Source organism: Miscanthus floridulus, chromosome 18, assembly GCF_019320115.1.
Source record: "Miscanthus floridulus cultivar M001 chromosome 18, ASM1932011v1, whole genome shotgun sequence".
Classification (NCBI taxonomy): domain Eukaryota; kingdom Viridiplantae; phylum Streptophyta; class Magnoliopsida; order Poales; family Poaceae; genus Miscanthus; species Miscanthus floridulus.
The window spans coordinates 17002731-17025019 of record NC_089597.1 but is presented as its reverse complement, the minus strand read 5'-3'; the positions used below and the strand labels follow the sequence as shown (position 1 = coordinate 17025019).

The following is a 22289-nucleotide window of genomic DNA, read 5'->3' as shown; positions in this document are numbered from 1 at the left end:
CTCCATGCTTGCCGGTGGCCGTCCTTGCTGCCAGAAAGTTCATAGCTCAGAGGAGAAAGAGAAGGTGAGGAGTGGAAGAGGGAGGAGGCAGCTGCTGTGGGGAAGCCTTTTTGGGTGCCATAGTGGGCTGCCGCCACCACTAGCGAAGCAGCGGCAGCGGTGGTCGGAGGTGGCCTATGGTGGTGGGTTTGTGGCAGCATAGGCATGTCGCCCCTGAGTCACACTCCCTGCAATGGCTTTCGGCAATCAGCTTCATCTATTGGGTCATCTGAAGAGATGATTACTAAAAGTTCAAAAGAGTTGATGACTATCACTTTAGGAACAGTGTCACATAACTCCGGATTGTCTAGCTTTTCCATCTTTAGTTGTGAGAAGTTTGTCGTAGGTGCTGCTGAGTTTGCATCTGGAAAGGCATTGCAAGATCCACATTTTGCATCATCAGAGGAGTTGCCCGACACTACATCATTGGAAGAATCAATTACTGTCGTTCCACAGATAATGCCACATGAAACTATTGATGGCTCACCTAGTACTCTCTAATCTAGTTATGAGAAATTTGTGTCCGGTGCTATAGAGACCATACCTATAGCAGAACCGACCAATTTATAAGAGCACAAGTACAATAGCAACCACCGGGGCGGTCACACTGTCATACTTCGGCCCATATAAACCCGGTAGTCCATCGAGTGTCACAAAGAACCTCGATTCATAACCAACATACAAACCAAGATCATACATGATTGAACATACATGTCACATGTTACATAAAGTTCATAAGTAGTTCAACATACATCATAGTTCAAATATAATTATTACAACACGAGTTCAAATTTAGTAGCGGAAGCAACATAGTTTTAAAAAAAATCTCACACACACAGTTTAGATGCATGCCAGTTCCATGATCAAGTCCAACAAAAGCAACCTAAACAAACTAATATAGAAGGACCATGCCCATGGTCTCACTCATCCACCGCTGGAGAGAAGCAGTTCTTGCAATAACCATGATACACAGTACCATCTGCAACAAGTGAGAAATAAACCCTAAGTATGAGAAGGCACTCAGCTAGACTTACCCGTCATAAACCAAGAATAAAGCAAAACCAAGGATCATGCAAGGCTTTATAAGTGGAGCTAGCTTGACAACATTTTGCATAAAAAGCCACTAGTTGAGCTACACATTTTATAATTTGGTCATCAAGTTAATTATAGGTATTCACTCTAGATTAGCAACTAACCTATGCCAAACATGTTTATACAAATATGTAGCATCACATTATTAACCATAGCCATTTATTGTATCATAATCATAACCATTTCACTTTCATCAACTTACTAAGATAGAAGGAAGCTCAGTCAAGTTTCTCACTATCCGGGAGAGACGTCGATTCCAATTGATTGCAACCAGCTGGGCAGAAATCCTAACACAAACCCACACTTCCCCTGACGGGGTCACATTGGGTCACCTTTGGTACAACTCAAGACTTATTTCATGGGTTCGATCAGCGCTGCACACTCAGGGACTGACCGCCTGCTAGGGCGATCAGGCCTGGCCTGCCCTTGGACTTACATCTGGCTCCTCGCACATCCTTACTACCTCTAGTGTGCGCACTTATATAGAATGAGGCCCGGCCTGAGTTGAGCTACTCGGCTTCACATTTGGAACGAGTTATCTGGCCAGCTAAGTGAGAGGCTATGTTCAAAATGACTAAGGACCAACAACAATGCGGTCCTTAAGTGGCTTAGACGGAATCACAAGTGTCATCCTACAACCTAGACTCCGCCCAGCCTCCATTTACATCATCATATGGTTCTTTTCCATGATACCAAATATGGCCAATCGTGACCAGGTATCCACCTATAGCTCACAGGTGACAGGAAATCACTCGACTTCTACCGAACTAAGCATGACTAAGCATTTATTCAATCCTGGACCTACATAGGCTTTCAAGATATATTTCTAGACAAGGAGATCATATGCATCAAGTGTTTCCAATCAATTCCTACAACCTAATACATCAAACATAAAGAACTCAAGTTGGCATTTATAAAACATAGGAGACTTAGAATGCTCTGGGGCTTGCCTTTTAGATAGGCCAAGGGTCTATGATCAGGACACTCGGGCAGCTCCTCCTCAACCTGTCCTTCTCCTTCAGGAACCTCCTGCTATGGGATCTCCTGTGGAGCCTCCTCTCCTTTGAGCTCGAACTCTAGCAATGTCACTCCCTCCACTGATCCTATATGTATGAGTACATTTCTATGCTTATTTCACAAGGGCATCATAGCAAAAAGGGTAAAAGCTCATGTTATCTCCTGAAAGTGCTTGTTTTAGGATATAAGCTTGTCCTTGGGAAACCTTCGAATTGCGTTTCTAATTGGTGAAGTGGTTTCCCCTCCAACACCAACCTTTGGGTACCTATCTCAAGATTCATGCCTACAAGATTTGCAATATTTATGATAAACATATGCATCTATAACCACTCCTTCAAAGTCTTTATGAACAAAAAGTATAAGGGGGTTGAGGATCTCATGTGTGGCAATGTTGGAAAGACCAATTGATTTAGGAGATTTCTCATGAGAGCATGGATTTGATGAGGTGTTCATGAAATAACTTCCATGTTCGTTGATGAAATCTTCCTTTTCAATCTCTAAGGGTGTTTCTTTATGAATGTCTATAGGCAAAAACATTGTCTCCATCATTCCATGCCTATGACATTCATTGGACATTTTATTGTCTAGGATTTCCCTTGGATTGGTAACTCTCAGGTTGATCTTGTCTAAAATCTCATCCATCTGTTCAATGGCAATGGCACATAAATTCTTAATATCCTCCAGTCATTGTTGTTGCTCTTCTTGGTCTTCCTTGTGGCCTTCATGATTCCTATGCTTTGGTTGTCTTAGTGGATTTCTAGGGTCATCATGAGACTGAGGAGAAAGAGCATAAGAGGGATCATCAGGGTCAAGGATGGGTTAAAAGATGGGTTCAGATGAGACATCTAATGTGGGCATAGAAGGGGAGAAGATAGGATTGGCTTCTAAATAGCTTGGCTATCCTTCTATGGAATCACTAGACATGCCATCCTGGAATTCTTCCCAATGTCCCATATGGGAATAAGGACGCTTCTTAAGAGATCCCTTCTTGAGAGGATTTGAATTATATTCGCTCGAAGGTCACTTATGAAGATGAGAATTTATTGTTCTCCCAAAATCAGCACCAAGAAGGTCATCCTTAATTTCAATAGGGATTTCTAAAGGTGGAATTCCTTCTTCTCTCAGGGGATTTTAGGGTATTGATAGTTTAGGATTGATAGCTAAATCCTAGGATTGGAGTGGTTGTGATTTGGCTATCAAAACTTCCTCTTCTTGTTCGGGAGGTGATTCATTCTCTTTCTCAAGGAGTTCATTATGAATGCTAGTGCAGAGAGTGATTCCACTAATTATATTAAGCATAGACCTTGCTTCACTAGCAGACAAATGAGAGAAAAGCTCCTCTAGAGGCTGCATCAAGAGATTCCCTAGAATCCTTGCTAAGACCCATGTAAAAATGTTGAAGTATAGGGTCTTGAATGGTAAGGTCTGGGCTAGTGAAGATGAGTTCATTAAAACGATCCCACGATGTACCAAGAGATTCTTCTTCTAGTTGTCTAAAATTTAGAACATCTTTCCAAAGGTGGACTACAGAGGGTTCAACGAGGCTATAAGAGTCACCCTCATGAGCTACCATTGATCTGGAATGTAGGGTACATCGACGAGTTACCCAAGTCTAAGCACCACACTTACACTACGAATAATCCTTTAACCTAAGGCCAATAGATTAAAGCACTCAAAAGAGACTCGCAAACCAAAAGAACAATATAAACATGTCACTTACTTAAATCAGAAGTGGATTACCAGGGAAATCTCAGATGCAAGGTTCACTTCTGCCAAGGTACAAGCCGTAGAGAGAGCACCGACAGGTCGACATCTCCTCCAAACTCTTCCCTTACTCTCCATCTCTCTATTTTTAAAGACTAGATCCTATGGAGGTCTAATCTTCTCTTGATAGCTGCTTTGATCCTCATGAGGATAATATGAATTAGGGTTTTAGGATCTCAACTGAGGGAGGGGGTAGGGGCTAGTATATATAGCCCTGAGGGTCCAACGTGAGCCCTTGGATCAATTCGACTTAAGCAACGGCTTAGATGCATCCGCAAAGGTGGTGGGGAACCAACATATAAAGCAGGCTAACAGGTGGTGCCCATAGGGGCTAGGCGGCCCCACCTACAGGCCGGCCGGCCCCACATGGCAGTGGGTCAAGCCCCGCTTCGGTGATTTGCCTTCTGGACCCTTCTAGAGTCTTCCCACGTAGGTACCGTGGTGGAATTCCATAATTTCCTTCGACGATTAGGTCCTCCTTGGTGGTTTTATAGATACACCCTACTAAAAACACAGATTCACAGAAACTCATGGAATTTATTAGTTTAAACCCCTAAACCTTCATTGGTGATTACATTTATGCCCTTATCCATGTTTAATTGACGGTTTATAATGGTTGTTAACTACTGTCAACAACAAACATACACTCACCATGTTCTAGCAACCTAAGATAAAGTTGTTCATCATCAGTAAGAGGCCTAAAACCTACAACTAATAACTTATCTTAATTAGCCTAATCATCTAATTAATAAGCATCAAGTTCATACAAAGCAACCAAGTCAATAGAACTAGATATAAGTGAATTATAGAGCAATAATTAGCTAGCTGCATACAACCAATCAAATCTGGACACAACCAACTGTACCATCAGATTATATACATCACAAAAATGCTAGAAAGTATAGGTTAAGCCCAAACAATTTATTAAAAACACTTATTAATTTAATAAGCATAGCAAGGTGAAATTTGGAACTGCTACTTCCGGTGCTCAATTAATTCTAGAAAATTTACTGCAGCTCATACATGCTCTCGAGAGACTATTGTTAAAATTTCATGCCATTTGGACAAGTACAACAACCTCCACAAAAATGACAAGTTACATGGTTTGTAGCAATTTAAATATGTTTAGCATGGTAAAAAGTGTCAAGCAACAGATTTACTATTTTTCCTACGGTCCTCATGACACCAGAATATTGTACAAATAATTTCAAGTCCATATTTTACATGGATCTACCACAATAAATTTCACAAGAAACTAGCGTTTAATTGAGCCAAAATAAGAAGTCATATTCCAAGTAGGCTAACTGTAGGTTTCATATTTTTCCTAGCTACAGCATGTCAAAACATGACCAATAAAATTGGAATCACATTTTTAGCACCTCCCAAACTCAAGTTATAGATTTTACAACATTAATAGGCATTAAACAAGATAAATCCAAACAATATATAAACTGTAGCACACATCAAGTTTCATATTTTTATCAGATAGTACTTATCAAGATGAAGCTAACAAAATTTGGTTCACTCAATTTGGACACTCCTAGCTCTAGATATGAATTTTACAAGTTTACATCAATTTCTATAAAAACATATAAAGAAAAATAGAAAAAACCCGTTTAAGGCTAAGCGCACCCGGCGTACTGCACACCACGACACTGATAGCTGGGTCCCTCGGTTTGCGTGACCCCACGCGTCATACACACAAAACAGAGGTGGCGTTTGATCGACGAAAGCTCATCGGCGGCGAGGTTTCTAGCGACACGGTCACTACCACTCGCTTCGCCTCATCATCCCGCATCCAGCGGTGTAGGCGGTTGGACCAATTACGACCTCTAGCTGGGGTGGCGGCGCTCATGGTGGCTCAAGGGCGCTCCGGCAATCTCCATCCATAGCAAGCTCGAGCGAGCTTAGCTGTGGCTTTAGGGTTACCTAGCGAAGGTCTAGGGTTAGGATTTGGGCTCATAGTGGAGCCGGTGAGGCACGGCCACGTGCATAGTGGCGGCGCGGTCGGTTCACGGCGGTGCGGCATGACTTTCAGCCTCTGGCGAGGCCGACATTGGCCAAAGGCCAACGGTAACGGCTAGCACTAACCCTAGTGACTACGAAGCAGGGGAGAGAGAGAGCAGTGTAGGTGCGAGGTGGCTCGGCCACGGTAAGCTCAAGCTCAGCGGCAGCAATGGTGGTCGCGGCGACGGCGCATTGGCCCTAGGGCTTTACCTGGGTTCGAACGTTGGTGTTGGTGGCTCAGGAAGGTGGAGTGGGTCACAATAGAGCTGTGGGCATGGCCAATTAAGCAGTGGTGTGACGTGGGTGGCGAGCTTGGCTGACAAAAGGTCGACGGCGACGTGGCACGATCGCCTCTGCTTTGGCGCTGCGCGAGAGAAAGCGAGAGCGAGGGAGAGTGGAAGTGAGCGCATGAGGGAGCGAGTGCCCAGCCTTTGGCTCCTTTGGCATGATAGCGCGGGGCCGGCGTCAACGTACGGCCGCCACGCGGCACGCGTGGCCTAATGCGGTCGTCCACTGCCGCGGCCGATTTGAATCGGCAAGGCCGATTCAGGCTGGCCAACACTGACTAAAACCCAATCTTTGCGCCACCAGTTCTCCCAATCCATGATGAATTTTGGCAAACCATTTTTACCACTTTGTAGAGCTACAGGGCTACTCCAAGTTTGCTTAAGGAAGTTTTGTCTAATTCAAACTGGTTTGCAAACTAAAAATCACCAAATGTGGGTACCTTGAAATTGTAAAGCAGTTTCAGACTTGGAAGAATTTTTGAGTTTCAAAATAGGATTTAAGTTGAATTTTGGAAGCCCTATTTGACTAACTTAGTGAAAGCTCTAGTTTGGTTTTGGTAAATTGATGAAACCCTAAGTGCTAACCTAGTTTATCAATATGATTATGAGATAGGTAGCACTACTCCAAGTGATGAAGCAATGGCAAAGATCATGACAATGGTGATGGTCAAATGCTTAAACTTGGAAAAGAAGAAAGAGAAAAACAAAAGGCTCAAGGCAAAGGTATAAAATGTAGGAGCCATTTTGTTTTGGTGATCAAGACACTTAGCGAGTGTGATCACATTTAGAATTGATAGCCGTACTATTAAGAGGGGTGAAACTCATATCGGAATGCGGTTATCAAAGTGCCACTAGATGCTCTAACTCATTGCATATGCATTTAGGATCTTGTGGAGTGCTAACACCCTTGAAAATATTTGTGAAAATATGCTAACACATGTGTACAAGGTGATACACTTGGTGGTTGGCACATTTGATCAAGGGTGGTGAAGTTTAGGTGCAAGGGTAAGAAACTCCACCGACGCCCTAGATAGAAAAGTTGGAGGTCATTGCAAGTGACTGAACGCTGGCCTCGGCTGGACTGGTGCATCCAGTCAGTGATAGCAGAGGGTGTGTGTGTCGGTCTATTGACCGGACGCTGGGTCACTCTGCGACCGGACGCTGATAGGCTACGTCCGGTCAAACTGACGGGTCTACATAGTACCTAGGGTATTGCACCAGACGCTGGTCTATGTCCGGTCAAGGTGGACCGGATGTGTCCGGTCGAAAAATACGCCTCGGGGAGCTTACTGTCAATGACCAGACACTGGGGCTTCAGCGTCCGGTCAGTTTTGCCAGAGCGTCCGGTCAGCTTCGTAGCCGTTGAAATCTGACAAACAACGTTTGAAGATAGTGACGCATGGCATCCATCGGGCGACCAGACGCTAAGGGCCAGCGTCCGGTCAAGTCTAACCGGAGCGTCCGGTCAGCCCGTAGTGTGCCCAGTGAAGGGGTACAACGACTCTATTTCGTGGGGGCTTCTATTTAAGCCCCATGGCTGGCTCAAGCTCACCTCTCTTGCACATTTTCATTAACATAGCAACCTTGTGAGCTTAGCCAAAGTCCTCTCACTCATCTCCATCATTGATTCATCACCTTTGTGAGATTGGGAGAGAATCCAAGTGCATTGCTTGAGTGATTGCATCTAGAGGCACTTGGTATTCGTGTTGCGCTATGGATTTCACTTGTTACTCTTGGTGGTTGCCACCACCTAGATGGCTCAGTGCAGCGGTGGAGGATCGGCACGAGTTGGTGATTGTTCATGGTTGTCTCCAGTGATTGTGAGGGGAGTTGTACCTTCCCTAGTGGAGCGCCGAAAGGTAACTCTAGTAAATTGCTCATGTCATTGAGTTACCTCACTTGTGGGTTAGTTCTTGCGGTGTCCAATCATGTGGACGAGGTTTGTGAAACACCTCTTAGCCGCCGAACCACCAAGTGTTGGTCGACACAACGGGATGTAGCATATTGGCAAGCACGTGAACCTCAGGAGAAAATCGATTGTCTCTTGTCTTTGGCATTCTCTCGGTGATTAGCTATATATTCATCTTGTGATTGGTTCATCCCCTATATGTCGGTATAATCACCCTACTCACTTATTTACATTCTTGCAAACTAGTTGATACAAGCTCTTTAGTGTAATTAGAATTGAGAGCTTGCTTTATTATTTACATTCATCTAGTTGAGCTCTTTAGAGTAGCAAGTTTGAGAGCCCTTAGTGAATAATTATATAGCAAGTTGTGTGCCTAAGTAATCATTGCAACTAGAATTGTTGGATACGTGACTTGCAACCCTTGTAGAGCTAGAGCAAGTTTGCATTGCGCTATTTATCATACTAATCAAATTACTCTAGTTGATTTGTAGATTTTTTAAATAGGCTATTCATCCCCCTCTAGCCATATTAGGACCTTTCAAGTGGTATCGGAGCCATGGACACCATTTGATTGAAGGCTTAACAACCTCGGTGTCAAATTATGGCTCAAGTTGTGTTCAACCATGTGGGGGGCAAACCACCGTTCTTTGATGGCACATGCTATGATTATTGGAAGAGAAAGATGAGGATGTATCTTGGTTCAATCAATGATCAAGTATGGGAAATGACCGAGAATGACTATGCTATCATTGATCCCGATGATCCCACCAACTAAGATAAGATCAACAAGCAATGTAATACAATGGCTCTCAACACTATATACAATGCCATTGATTCCAAGGTGTTTGAGCAAATCAAGGATTGTGAAAGAGCAAATGAGGTGTGGAAAAGATTGGAAGAAACATATGAGGGCACACCAGTGGTGAAGAGTGCCAAGTTGTATATCCTCAAGGACAAATTGACAAGCTTTAAGATGAAGGAAGATGAGAGCATTCCGGAGATGTTCCATCGATTACAAGTAATTGTCAATGACTTGAAGGCTTTGGGAGAGAAGATCAAGGATGATGATATCTCTCATCGGTTCTTGATGTGCCTACCTCCAAGATTTGAGATGTTAAGATTGCTAATAATAAGAGGAGGATTGAAGGATATTACCCCCAACCAAGTACTAGGTGATGTTATGACACGAGAGACATACCGTGTGGAAAGGGAGGGGGATGACAAGAAGGAAGAAGAAGACAAGAAGAAGAAAAGCATAGCATTCAAGGCTAGCTCATCATCATCAAAGAACAAGGGCAAGTCCAAGAAAGAATCAAGTGATGATGATCTTAGTGATATTGATGATGAAGCTATGGCTCTCTTTGTGCGCAAGATGGGCAAGTTCATGAAGAAGAAGGGCTATGGTGCAAGAAAGAGAAGAGATCACACCAAGAAGAAAGAGTATGTGAGAAGATGCTACAATTGCAAAAGCCTCGATCATGTAGTAGCAAATTATCCATACAATAGTGACAATAATGAGGATGAGAAGAAGAAGCACAAGGAGGATAAGAAAGAAAAGAAGGAGAAGAAGGAGAAGAGAATGACCTTCCAAAAGAAGAAGGGTGGAGGCTATGTGGTCACATGGGATAGTGATGGCTCTTCGGATAGTGATAGCTCTAGTGATGATGACAAGAAACATCTCAAGAGAGCATTAGCAAGCATCGCCATCAACAAGAAGCTATCCATCTTCGACACTCCATCGACATGCCTCATAGCAAAGCCTACCAAGGTAAAATATGATGAGAGTGATGATGAATGTGAAAGTGATTCTTGTAGGGATGATGATGATGATGATGAGTACACCAAGAAGGAGCTCTTGGACATGTGTGAGCAAGTGCACGCTTGCAATGAGATGAAGAGAAAGGAGTGCAAAGAATTGCGTAAGAAGCTAAAATCTCTTGAGCAATCCTTTGATGAGCTCAATGCCACTCATGAGAGGCTAATGGAAGCCTATGAGAAGCTTGGCAAAACTCACTCTAAGCTTGAAAAGGCTCACTCCTCTCTCATTGAGCAAGTCAAAGTGGAGGAAGCCAAGAAGGAGCAAGTGATCATTACATGTGATGTGGGACTAACATGTGATATTATTGATGAATCTTTTCATGAACCCATTATTGTTGCTCCTACTAACACTTCTTGTAGCACAATCATTACTACTCCACCTATGAATGATACATCACTAATGGTGGAAAATGAGAACCTCAAGAAGGAGGTGAATGAGCTCACCCGTGCCTTAGGCAATGCCTATGGTGGAGAAGCCCACTTGCTAAAGTGCTTGGGTAGCCAAAGATTTTCTCTCAACAAAGAGGGATTAGGATATACCCCCAAGAAAGGTAAGGCAACCTTTGTCACTCCCAAAGCTAGCTTTGTGAAGGGCAATTGCCAGTTTTGTAATAGATGCAAGCAAGTTGGGCATATAGAGCAAAATTGCAAGACTAACAAGAACAAGCTACCTAATGTATCCTCGATCAAATTTGATTCTTGTTACATGCTTTATAAGGGTGCTAATGGTGTAAAGGCTAAGTTCATTGGTACACCAATTGTGGGCCCAAAGAAGAAGGCCATTTGGGTACTAAAGACCTTGATGACTAACCTACAAGGACCCAAGCAAGTTTGGGTACATAAAAGGAATTAATCTTCTTTTGTAGGTAAATTATAAAGCCAGGGGAAGGCATTGGGTGCTTGATAGTGGGTGCACACAACATATGACCGATGATCCAAGAATGTTCAATTCAATCAATGAAAGCAAGAGCAATGGGATTGATAGTATAACATTTGGTGACAATGGCAAAGGCAAGGTCAAAGGGCTTGGTAAGATTGCAATATTCAATGATTTGAGTATTTCCAATGTGCTACTAGTAGAGAGCTTGAACTTCAACCTATTGTCGGTAGCTCAATTGTGTGATCTTGGTTTCAAGTGCATATTTGGTGTGGATGATGTACAGATCATAAGTGTAGATGGCTCTAACTTGATATTCAAAGGATTTAGATATGAGAATCTATACTTAGTTGATTTCAATGCTAGAGAAGCTCAATTGTCAACATGTTTGATCACTAAGTCAAGCATGGGTTGGTTATGGCATAGAAGGCTTGGTCATGTTGGAATGAAACAATTGAATAAGTTGATTAAGCATGACTTAGTTAGAGGCTTGAAAGATGTCACATTTAAGAAGGATAAGCTATGTAGTGCGTGTCAAGCCAGAAAACAAGTTGGTAACACACATCCTAAGAAGAGCATGATGAGCACATCTAAGGCATTTAAGTTGATGCATATGGACTTGTTTGGACCAACCACATACACTAGCATTGGTGGAAACAAATATGGATTTGTGATTATGGATGATTTCACTAGATACACATGGGTATTCTTTCTTGTTGACAAGAGTGATGTGTTTGTAACATTCAAATCATTTGTCAAAGGCATTCACAATGAGTTTGAAGCAACAATCAAGAAAGTTAGAAGTGACAATGGTAGTGAATTCAAGAACACTAGAATTGATGAGTTGTGTGATGAATTTGGAATTAGACATCAATTCTCGGCCAAGTATACTCCTCAATCAAATGGGCTAGTTGAAAGAAAGAATAGAACCTTGATTGATATGGCAAGATCAATGTTGAGTGAGTACAATATGAGTCATTCATTTTGGGCCGAAGCAATCAACACAGCTTGCTACTATAGCAACCGACTCTATTGTCACCCCATGATGGAAAAGACACCTTATGAGCTATTGAATGGAAGAAAGCCCAACATAGCATACTTCCGAGTCTTTGGTTGTAAATGCTATATATTGAAGAAAGGCACTAGATTAAGCAAGTTTGAAAAGAAATGTGATGAATGTTTCTTGCTTGGTTACTCCACTACTAGCAAGGCTTATAGAGTTTGGAATTTGGCTAGTGGTATTCTTGAGGAGGTTCATGATGTGGAGTTTGATGAAACAAATGGTTCCCAAGAGGAAGATAAGAATCTAGATGATGTAAGAGGCACTTAATTGGTCAATGCAATGAAGAACATGGACATTAGTGAGTTAAGGCCTAGAGAGGTGATTGAAGTTGAAGATGACAAGAATTAAGTGCTCTCTAACTCAAATATGCAATCTAGTGGTTCTCATGATCAAATCCAAGCAAGCACTAGTAATGGCAATAGGCAAGATCAACAAATGGCTAGTTCATCATCTCAACCAAGTGATCAATCTAATGCAAGCAATCAAGTGCAAGTGCTTCAACCTACCAATGTTGCAAGAGATCATCCATTAGACACTATCATTGGTGATATTTCAAGAGGTGTGCAAACAAGATCAAGATTGGCTTCATTTTGTGAATATTTCTCATTTGTGTCATCCATTGAACCTAAGAAGATAGATGAAGCTTTGAGGGATATTGATTGGATCAATGCTATGCATGAAGAGCTAAACAACTTCACAAGAAACCAAGTATGGGATTTAGTTGAGAGGCCTAAGGATCATAATGTGATTGGAACTAAGTGGGTCTTTCGGAACAAGCAAGATCAAGATGGGATAGTAATAAGGAACAAAGCAAGATTAGTGGCTCAAGGTTGCACTCAAGTTGAAGGTCTTGACTTTGGAGAAACATATGCCCCAGTTGCATGATTGGAAGCCTACTCTATGTGACCGCATCAAGGCCGGATATGATGTTTAGTGTATGCATGTGTGCTAGATTTCAAGCCTCACCAAGAGAAAGTCATTTGAAGGTAACTAAGAGAATATTGAGGTACTTGAAGCATACACAACATGTTGGATTATGGTATCCCAAAGGAGCAAGATTTAAGTTGATTGGATATTCGGATTCCGATTATGCGGGATGCAAAGTTGAGAGAAAGAGCACATCGGGCACATGTCAACTATTGGGAAGATCACTTGTATCTTGGTCATCAAAGAAGCAAAATAGTGTAGCACTTTCAACCGCCGAAGCAGAGTACATTTTGACCGGTAGTTATTGTGCTCAATTACTTTGGATGAAGGCTACCTTGAGTGACTTTGGAATCAAGTTCAAGCAAGTGCCATTGCTATGTGACAATGAAAGTGCCGTAAAGCTCACCAACAACCCGGTTCAACACTCAAGAACAAAGCATATAGATGTCCGTCATCACTTCATAAGAGATCACCAACAAAAAGGGGACATTTGCATAGAGAGTGTGGGCACCGAAGATCAACTTGCCGACATATTCACCAAGCCACTTGATGAGAAGAGGTTTTGCAAGCTAAGGAATGAATTGAACATACTTGACTTCTCCAATATGTGTTGATGCACCCCTTCAACTTATATGACATACCTCTCCTTCGAGCAATCCAAGGTAAAAGTTGATTGGCATGTCATACATCCTTGCTAAGGACATGATTAGTGCATCTAGACACATTTTACACTTGAATAGGCTCATTCATAAAAATCAAATGAATTTGATGCTTGTATCACTATTGCTTATATGTTTAAAATGATCTAGTGGTAGCATATGACATGTTTGTGGGCTTGTAAACCTAGTGTTTGATTTAGAAAATGAGCTATAAGTGTTTAACTCAACATGGTACAAGATAACCCTTATTTGGAGGTGTGAAGAAGCTTGTCCTTGGATCAAACCGAGTTAAATATCTTTTGCAAGTAATCTAGATTGAACCAAATTGGAAAATGATCCTCATCTCACATGGTCTCACCCCAACATATCTATAATTTGAGGCCACCTTTTGTGCAAATTGTTGACACTATTAATCCTACCCTATCTATACTTTAAGCCTTTGTGGTCATTAATGACAAAGGGGGAGAAATAGTGTACAAAGATAGTGAAACAAAGGGGGAGAGATAATATAGATAATATATGACAAAAGAAGGGGATTAATTAAGATTTTGAGCATATAAATAGGGGGAGCAAGCTCATAAACCTGTATGGTGTATTTGAATATGCATTACATATGTTTGCTTGAATGACATAAATTTTTAAATTTTAATATCCATGCTTGTGTGGTGTATGCTAGTTGTAGGTTTGAATGTTAAAATGAAAAACTAGCATGCATGGGCTAAAGTAACTAGACTTATGTTCATTCTATGGAAACTAGACCCTTGCATGTAATGTTGATCTCACGGGGTATTATAGTTCTTGTATATGTCTAGTTACTAATGGTGCTAAGGATGGTATATTGGTGCACTCCGATTGGTATCACGCTTCAAAGATCCATCTCTTATACCTTAGCATCATTTGGTAGAAATTGACTCCTATATTTCCTATCTAATCATATGTGTAAAGCTTCAATCCAAACTCTTAGCACATATGTAGGAGGAGCAATTGTTATCATAAGGAGTTCATGAAACTTGCCCATATCCTTTACACATGGTAAATATGCTTGGGCAAGCAACATGGATTCAAATGAACTTTAATTCATATCTTTGTATAAGGGTTGTCATCAATTACCAAAAAGGGAGAGATTGAAAGCTCTAGTTTGGTTTTGGTAAATTGATGAAACCCTAAGTGCTAACCTAGTTTATCAAGATGATTATGAGATAGGTAGCACTACTCCAAGTGATGAAGCAATGGCGAAGATTATGACAATGGTGATGGTCAAATGCTTAAACTTGGAAAAGAAGAAAGAGAAAAACAAAAGGCTCAAGGAAAAGATATAAAATGTAGGAGCCATTTTGTTTTGGTGATCAAGACACTTAGCGAGTGTGATCACATTTAGGATTGATAGCCATACTATTAATAGGGGTGAAACTCATATCGGAATGCGGTTATCAAAGTGCCACTAGATGCTCTAACTCATTGCATATGCATTTAGGATCTTATGGAGTCCTAACACCCTTGAAAATATTTGTGAAAATACGCTAACACATGTGCACAAGATGATACACTTGGTGGTTAGCATATTTGATCAAGGGTGGTGAAGTTTAGGTGCAAGGGTAAGAAACTCCACCGGCGGAGTGTTCGCCCGTAGAGTGCGGACAGTCCGACGGTGCCACCGGCGCCCTAGACAGAAAAGTTGGAGGTCACTGCAAGTGACCGAACGCTGGCCTCGGCTGGACCGATGCGTCCGGTCAGTGACAGCAGAGGGTGTGTGCGTTGGTCTATTGACCGGACGCTGGGTCACTCTACGACCGGACGCTGATAGGCTGCATCTGGTCAAACTAACGGGTCTGCATAGTTCCTAGGGTATTGCACCGGACGCTGGTCTGTGTCCGGTCAAGGTGGACCGGACACGTCCGGTCGAAAAAATACGCCTCGGGGAGCTTACTGTCAACGACCGGACGCTGGGGCTTCAACGTCCGGTCAGTTTTGCTGGAGCGTCCGATCAGCTTCGTAGCCGTTGAAATCTGATAAACAACGTTTGAAGCTAGTGACGCATGGCATCCATCGGGCGACTGGAAGCTGAGGGCCAGCGTCCGGTCAAGTCTGACCGGAGCGTCCGGTCAGCCCGCAGTGTGCCCAGTGAAGGGGTACAACGGCTCTATTTCGTGGGGGCTTCTATTTAAGCCCCATGGCTGGCTCAAGCTCACCTCTCTTGCACATTTTCATTGACATAGCAACCTTGTGAGCTTAGCCAAAGTCCTCTCACTCATCTCCATCATTGATTCATCACCTTTGTGAGATTGGGAGAGAATCCAAGTGCATTGCTTGAGTGATTGCATCTAGAGGCACTTGGTATTTGTGTTGCGCTGTGGATTTCGCTTGTTACTCTTGGTGGTTGCCACCACCTAGACGGCTCGGTGCAGCGGTGGAGGATCGGCACGAGTTGGTGATTGTTCGTGGCCATCTCCGGTGATTGTGAGGGGAGTTGTACCTTCTCCGGCGGAGCGCCGAAAGGTAACTCTAGTAAATTGCTTGTGTCATTGAGTTACCTTACTTGTGGGTCGGTTCTTGCGGTGTCCAATCGTGTGGACGAGGTTTGTGAAACACCTCTTAGCCGCTGAACCACCAAGTGTTGGTCGACACAACAGGACGTAGCGTGTTGGCAAGCACGTGAACCTCAGGAGAAAATCGATTGTCTCTTGTCTTTGGCATTCTCCCGGTGATTGGCTATATATTCATCTTGTGATTGGTTCATCCCCTACACGTCGGTATAATCACCCTACTCACTTATTTACATTCTTGCAAACTAGTTGATACAATCTCTTTAGTGTAATTAGAATTGAAAGTTTGCTTTATTATTTACATTCATCTAGTTGAGTTCTTTAGAGTAGCAAGTTTGAGAGCCCTTAGTGAGTAATTACATAGCAAGTTTGTGTGCCTAAGTAATTATTGCAACTAGAATTGTTGGATAGGTGGCTTGCAACCCTTGTAGAGCTAGAGCAAGTTTGCATTACGCTATTTGTCATACTAATCAAATTGCTCTAGTTGATTTGTAGATTTTTTAAATAGGCTATTCATCCCCCCTCTAGCCATATTAGGACCTTTCACTTAGGCACTGATTCAGCTCTTGACCTTTAAACAAAGTTTGTTCTACAGGAGCTAAACTACAACTTTTATTTAGGTTCCACTGCCATGCAAGCTCTCTAAGTAGTTAGTCAAGATAGGTCAAACAATCGACATGATAAAGGTCATTCAAGTCATACCGACACTTAGAAGCAAATTCGGACCAAGTCATGAATACAAACATGGTTCCATTTTTCATCCTAAGTGTGTATAAGTTGTTTTGGTGACCAAACAACAACCACTTGCATTAACAAGCATGATCACTAAGCATTCATAAGGAAATTTAAGCATTTTATGAAAGTGATCACAAATAGAAAATGTATCATTTCATGCTCATAAGTGCAAATGAATGGATGATGCTTATGCTCATGCAATGCAAGTGCAACTATGCAAGCTTAACACTTGGGGGTGTTACAATACCTGCACTACAAGACCGAGATGTTTCATATCTCTACTATAATGGATCAATCAAAATTGTACTAGGTCCCCCCAGGAAAAAGTCCCCCGCTGAGAGCCTCCAACTATTATATATCCAGAAAAATGCACATAGTAATTTATCTGCATTAAAATCAAGAACTAATAAAACACCTAAACCAATTCTGATGACCACGATTAGATATGGGATACTAGGCTTCTCACCCCGCGCCCTCCTCGCACGCCGCACGAGCTCAGCCCTCCGAGCTCCCTCAGCGGCTAGTGATCGAATCCCATGCCGCCGTGCCTCGCGAACCCTGCTAGCACCGGAAAACAGAGAAAAATGAAAAAACAAATCGTTGTCAGGCCCTACGGCCTACGCCGGCGCGCGACATCCTCCGCCTCTGCCACGACGGACAGGAGCGCTGCCGACGACCTCACCCGAGCGAGCACAGCCTCCGCCACGAAGGACAGGAGTGCTACCGGCGACCTCACCCGAGCGAGCACAGCGCGGAGGTTCCTCTCTTTTTCCCGTCGCCCTCCTCTCTCTTACAGATCCATCTCCGACCCTTCTCCTCCCGCGCGCCGTGCCACCGTCGCTGACGGGCAAGGCCGCGCGGGGCCGCTGCCGGGCGATGCGAGGATGCGGCGGGGCGCGAAGCCGGGCGGGGCCACCGCCGTTGCAGCCGTCACGGTGCTAACCCGAGCTGCTCCTGTGGGGATGGGCGGTGACGAGCCGCTGTTGCTGCGGCAACGGAGGTGAGGGTTGGCTTGTCGCAGAGGTATATGCTGCTAATTCATGATTGAGAAAATTGCAGCACCTGTGATATTTTTTTTCTTTGTTGTGGCTGAGAATTTGGGATATGTAGCAGGCCATGGTGCTCACCAATTTTTGCTACCGGGAGCAAGTGAGAATTATTTTTATGGGGCCCTGACGGGGTAATTTGGTTGCTGGATGGATATTGTTATCTCTTTCAATTGTGTTTGCCAAAAATCTACTGCTGAATTTCCCCTTCACTATATATTGATTCATTTTCTTTCATTGTTTTTTTTTATCAGTCATGACTCATGAGTATGAACCTACTTTTGGTGAGGTGACCAATTGCATCAGTTCATAAGACGTTATGAGTTGGACATGGAATTTATAGCCATGGACTGCTTTTTTAGCAGTTGCTGTTTCAATAATTTGACTTTTGTGTCTAATATTTTAAAAGAACATAATACACTGTGCTAGCAGTAAATTAGTGTTGAATAATCTACTGCACACATAAGTATCTCCTGATTTATTCTGTTAATTAACTTTTACTAAAATAGGCTATAGTGGGGCTGGTTAGAAACAAGAATGGAGGATCAAGGAGTTTTCAACACAATTAGAGAAGCTGTCAATTTGCATCTATTGGGTACTTTAAATGAATAGCTAATCATCTATTGGGTACTGAAAGACATACAAAATTCGTTGCTGCCTTTTTTTTTCTACTGCATGCAGCTTGCCAACACCAAGGAGTACATTCATGGGCAATTCTCTAGAAACCTGGGAGAGATCTGATCAAGTAATGTTTCTTGTTCCCTTTTGGCTTTTCTGGATGACTTGGCAGTGATCGAATTTGCATATGTTTTACTTATGTTCTTAGACATTGGGCTAGGCGGGGCAGTATAAGTATAAATACTATGTTACGCCACACCGAACTGTGATCAGGCGATGAATTAGAAGGTTCTGGCTAGGGAGGCAAGAACATCCAGGAGAGTGCATGCCGAGAAATTAAGGTGTTCATTTATCAGCCTTGGTTGGTTGAGTACCTGTAGAACAAAGGTGAGCATTCATCTGGAATGTTTGAGCACTGCAGGTGGCAAAGTTAATGGGATTTTTTAACGGTGTCCCTACCTAATTGCTGAATTCCATCTATTTATGTTTAATCCACTATTGAATTCCATCTATTTTTGTTTAATACACTATATGATAGAATTGTCTGATTCATGATTCAGAGTCTTTTGCCGGGAACAAACAGTACCTGTCATTATCATGTTCAATTCTGTGGGATGTGAACAAATTTGCCGCTGATAGACACTGTATTTGCAGTGGTCTGTTCAGGGAGTATAACAGTTAGTCTAAATCAAGTGTGTATGTGTTTTTGTTTTTTGCAGTTGATCTAGGAAAGCAAGGACACAGTTGGCTTTTTCCCTAGAAGGAGCAGACATTTATTTGGTAATAAGCTTATTTTGAGCCATTGTAATTTCCTCTTATCTATTAGTTGGACAATGTTCTTTTCAATGATTTTGGGAAAAAAATTCTTAGCCGGTGGCTCTAAATACTTTTAGGGTAACAATTCAATTTGGTATATTTTAGCTTATCCTTGTAGAAGAAGGGCGGGCCTGGGGCAAGCGGTAGAGTCTTACCGCCTGTGACCGGAAGGTCCCGGGTTCGAGTCGCGGTCTCCTCGCATTGCACAGGCGAGGGTAAGGCTTGCCACTGACACTCTTCCCCAGACCCCGCACAGAGCGGGAGCTCGCTGCACTGGGTACGCCATTTCTCGTAGAAGAAACATAGAATTGGAAAATTCACCTGAATCGTACTAAACATTTGCGGGGATGTTTAGTTACATGATTACTGAACATTTGCAAATTTATGTGCAGGGACTATTGTTTGGGGAATGGAACTACGTGGAAGCACTATTGGTATGATGTTCATTCTTTCAGGTTTAGTTTATTGAGTATCCATCTATAGAAGAAAGAAAGCCGTCATGTGCACTGTTGGAGCTGGGCGGAGCTCAGATAGATATGGAGGAGGAGCTACCACCGGATCGACGCCTGCCGCTGGAAGATCGACAGAGATGGAGGAGCTCGTTGCCCACCGCCGGTAGATCGACGGAGATGGAGGAGCTCGTTTCGCTGGCGTCTCAGGAATTGGAGGGGAATGGGGGAGGCAGGGAAGAAAACGGCAGGGACAACAGAGGAGCTGGAACATTATACCATCATTCATATTCATCATATATAGTTCATCAAATGATTTCAATAGAGAATGGTTTTAAACACACGATACGTGCCAATGAGAAGTCTGTCATCATTCATATGGATGAGGGCACTACTACTGGTTATAATGGTATTATCTCCTGTATTGTGGTAACTATTGAAAGAAATATCGTTATTTGGTTGTTTTAATGTGCATCACTGAAATGTTACCGTAGCGTTAGCACGGGCACACTACTAGTTTAGATAAGGTTCTCGATGAGATTTTCTTCAGTTCATCAGAGACGATCACTGCCGTTCTAAAGACAGTGTCACATAACACTATGGACGGCTCACCTAGCACTCTACAGTCCAGTTGTGGGCAGCCTGTGTCCGGTTCTGCAGAGAGACCGATATGTTTCATTTTTAAATAGGGCTATCGACGAGCTTATCGACGAGCTTGTTGACAGTTCATCGGAAGAGTCGACCACTGCTAGTCCACGGACAGTGCTCCATAATGCCACTAATGGCTGTCAGCAACCTGCTTCATCTATTGGCTCTAAAATTTTGATCCGACGTCCTAGGAATTGCTATCAGGCATTTCACATTAGGATGGACCGAATGGGATCTTTCTGGACTTACCCTGACGTAGGTGGACCATTTCCCAGCATACACGAAGCTGACTTTGCTATCATCTACTTTATTGATGAACTGCGGCATGGAGCAAGGTAAAGTTTCTTTTCACTTTGTTCTAGCTCGTTCCTTTCTAAACTGCAAGCAGCCATTATTGGTTATAATGCACCCAAAGGACTAGATAGGCACAGGCTTTCTTGTATGTCATGCCTTGTTACTATTCATGGGTTTCATGTGATGGATATATATTACCCTTCATGTACTAATTATGTGCAGTTCTCTGATCTGAATTAGGTGCAAGGAGCAATATGAATTTTCTCATGGGGATAGGAATTACTCTTACTTTCTTAATGGCCCACCGAAGAGAGATCCCAATTTGCAAAGTAGTAAGACTACTTATGATGAAAAACAATATTTGGTTCAAGCTTTACTGGACCAGTACAATGGTGACAACGATCTTATTGGGGTCTGATCCCTCCTTCCCTCCCTCCCTCTGCACGCCCTTGGCACACACACACTAATACAATGGTTTACTGATCTTCTTGTTTCAGGATCTTGCACATGAACTTAAAGATCTTGTGAAGATGCACTGGATTGATGAGAATCCTTGGTGGTATTATCATTTCAATTTCACAACGAAGCAACAGGCTGATGATAGCACTGGCAACAAACTATTCTTTGCTGAAGTGTCACATCTTCTAGGAGAAAAGGCCTTTCAGATCAACTGTTGCTGCATTATTAAAACTGAAGATGATGGTATTCGTACTTCTGTTTATACATTATGTTCTGCATGCTTAACATAGTGGTTAATGGTGCAATTACAGTTTTACATCAAATATGGAGGAATATTAATTTATCTATATCCTATATGGAAGTCATATGTTACGCATGGCCTTTGCTGTTGTGTTTATGCTCATACAATATTACATGGTCACACACTTTTGCATCTCAAGTCATTACACCCATGGAATGTATGTTGCAACAGCATTTGTAGTTTTCTTTGCTAAATGTAGGATGTGATGTCTAGTTATTAATCAAAATGAGATCAATTTATATTATGTTCAACAGTTCAGGTACTTTGTTCATACAATTTTCCTCTATCCGTGCATGGTTGCTGATTTGGTGCTAACTCTTCTGTTAGATGTAAAAAAAAATCTGCTAAATGTACAAACTATCCAGAATTCCCAAACAGCGAGTTGTTTTTCCCATGGTTACATTTTAGTGTTCATGCTGTACACTATTATCAAAAGCCGCTTTATTATGCACAGGCCTATGTATTGATTGCATGTACATTTTTCTTTACCTTCATCTACTTGATTGTTATGAACATCTTGTGCTTGGTTGATGATTTAGCAGTTATTTGACAAATGCATTTTTTCTCTTATGAAGGTGATCACTGCTATGGTTGTAGAAACAATAGGGATCCTATGCAACACCCCAATAATACTAATCCAAGGAGTATCAATAATTAATCCAGAATCAATTAGGAAACCATCATAACTAACAAAAACTATATATCAATGGTCTTTACCCTTCTTGATACCTGTCACCCTTGTCCTATAGCAAGGTGGGGCACACCACGCAGAAGAAACTGTTTACAGTTTCTGAATACTTGTTATTTTGGTCAAAGAAAATTATACATATAGTGTATACATGCATATGCATTAGAAAAAAAAAATAAAGGTAAAATAATACAGTATTCATGAATTGAGCCCAAAATAACTTCCATTCCCAT

General features: G+C 42.3%; 1 long non-coding RNA gene and 1 pseudogene across 3 annotated transcripts; both read left to right on the top strand.

The window, feature by feature from the left end:
* The window catches only part of LOC136523369 (uncharacterized), a 45249-nt pseudogene extending 23223 nt beyond the window's left edge, over nt 1-22026 (top strand).
* Nucleotides 17046-20125, top strand: LOC136520807 (uncharacterized). 3 transcript variants are annotated; one of them, XR_010775388.1, is made up of 3 exons: nt 17046-18378; nt 18465-19181; nt 19610-20125. It is a non-coding gene; the product is annotated as an uncharacterized lncRNA (long non-coding RNA). The 3 variants fall into 3 exon arrangements; XR_010775389.1 differs by having other exon boundaries at nt 17046-18528; nt 18622-19181; XR_010775387.1 differs by having other exon boundaries at nt 17048-18788; nt 19121-19181.
* Nucleotides 22027-22289: the final 263 nt, after the last annotated feature.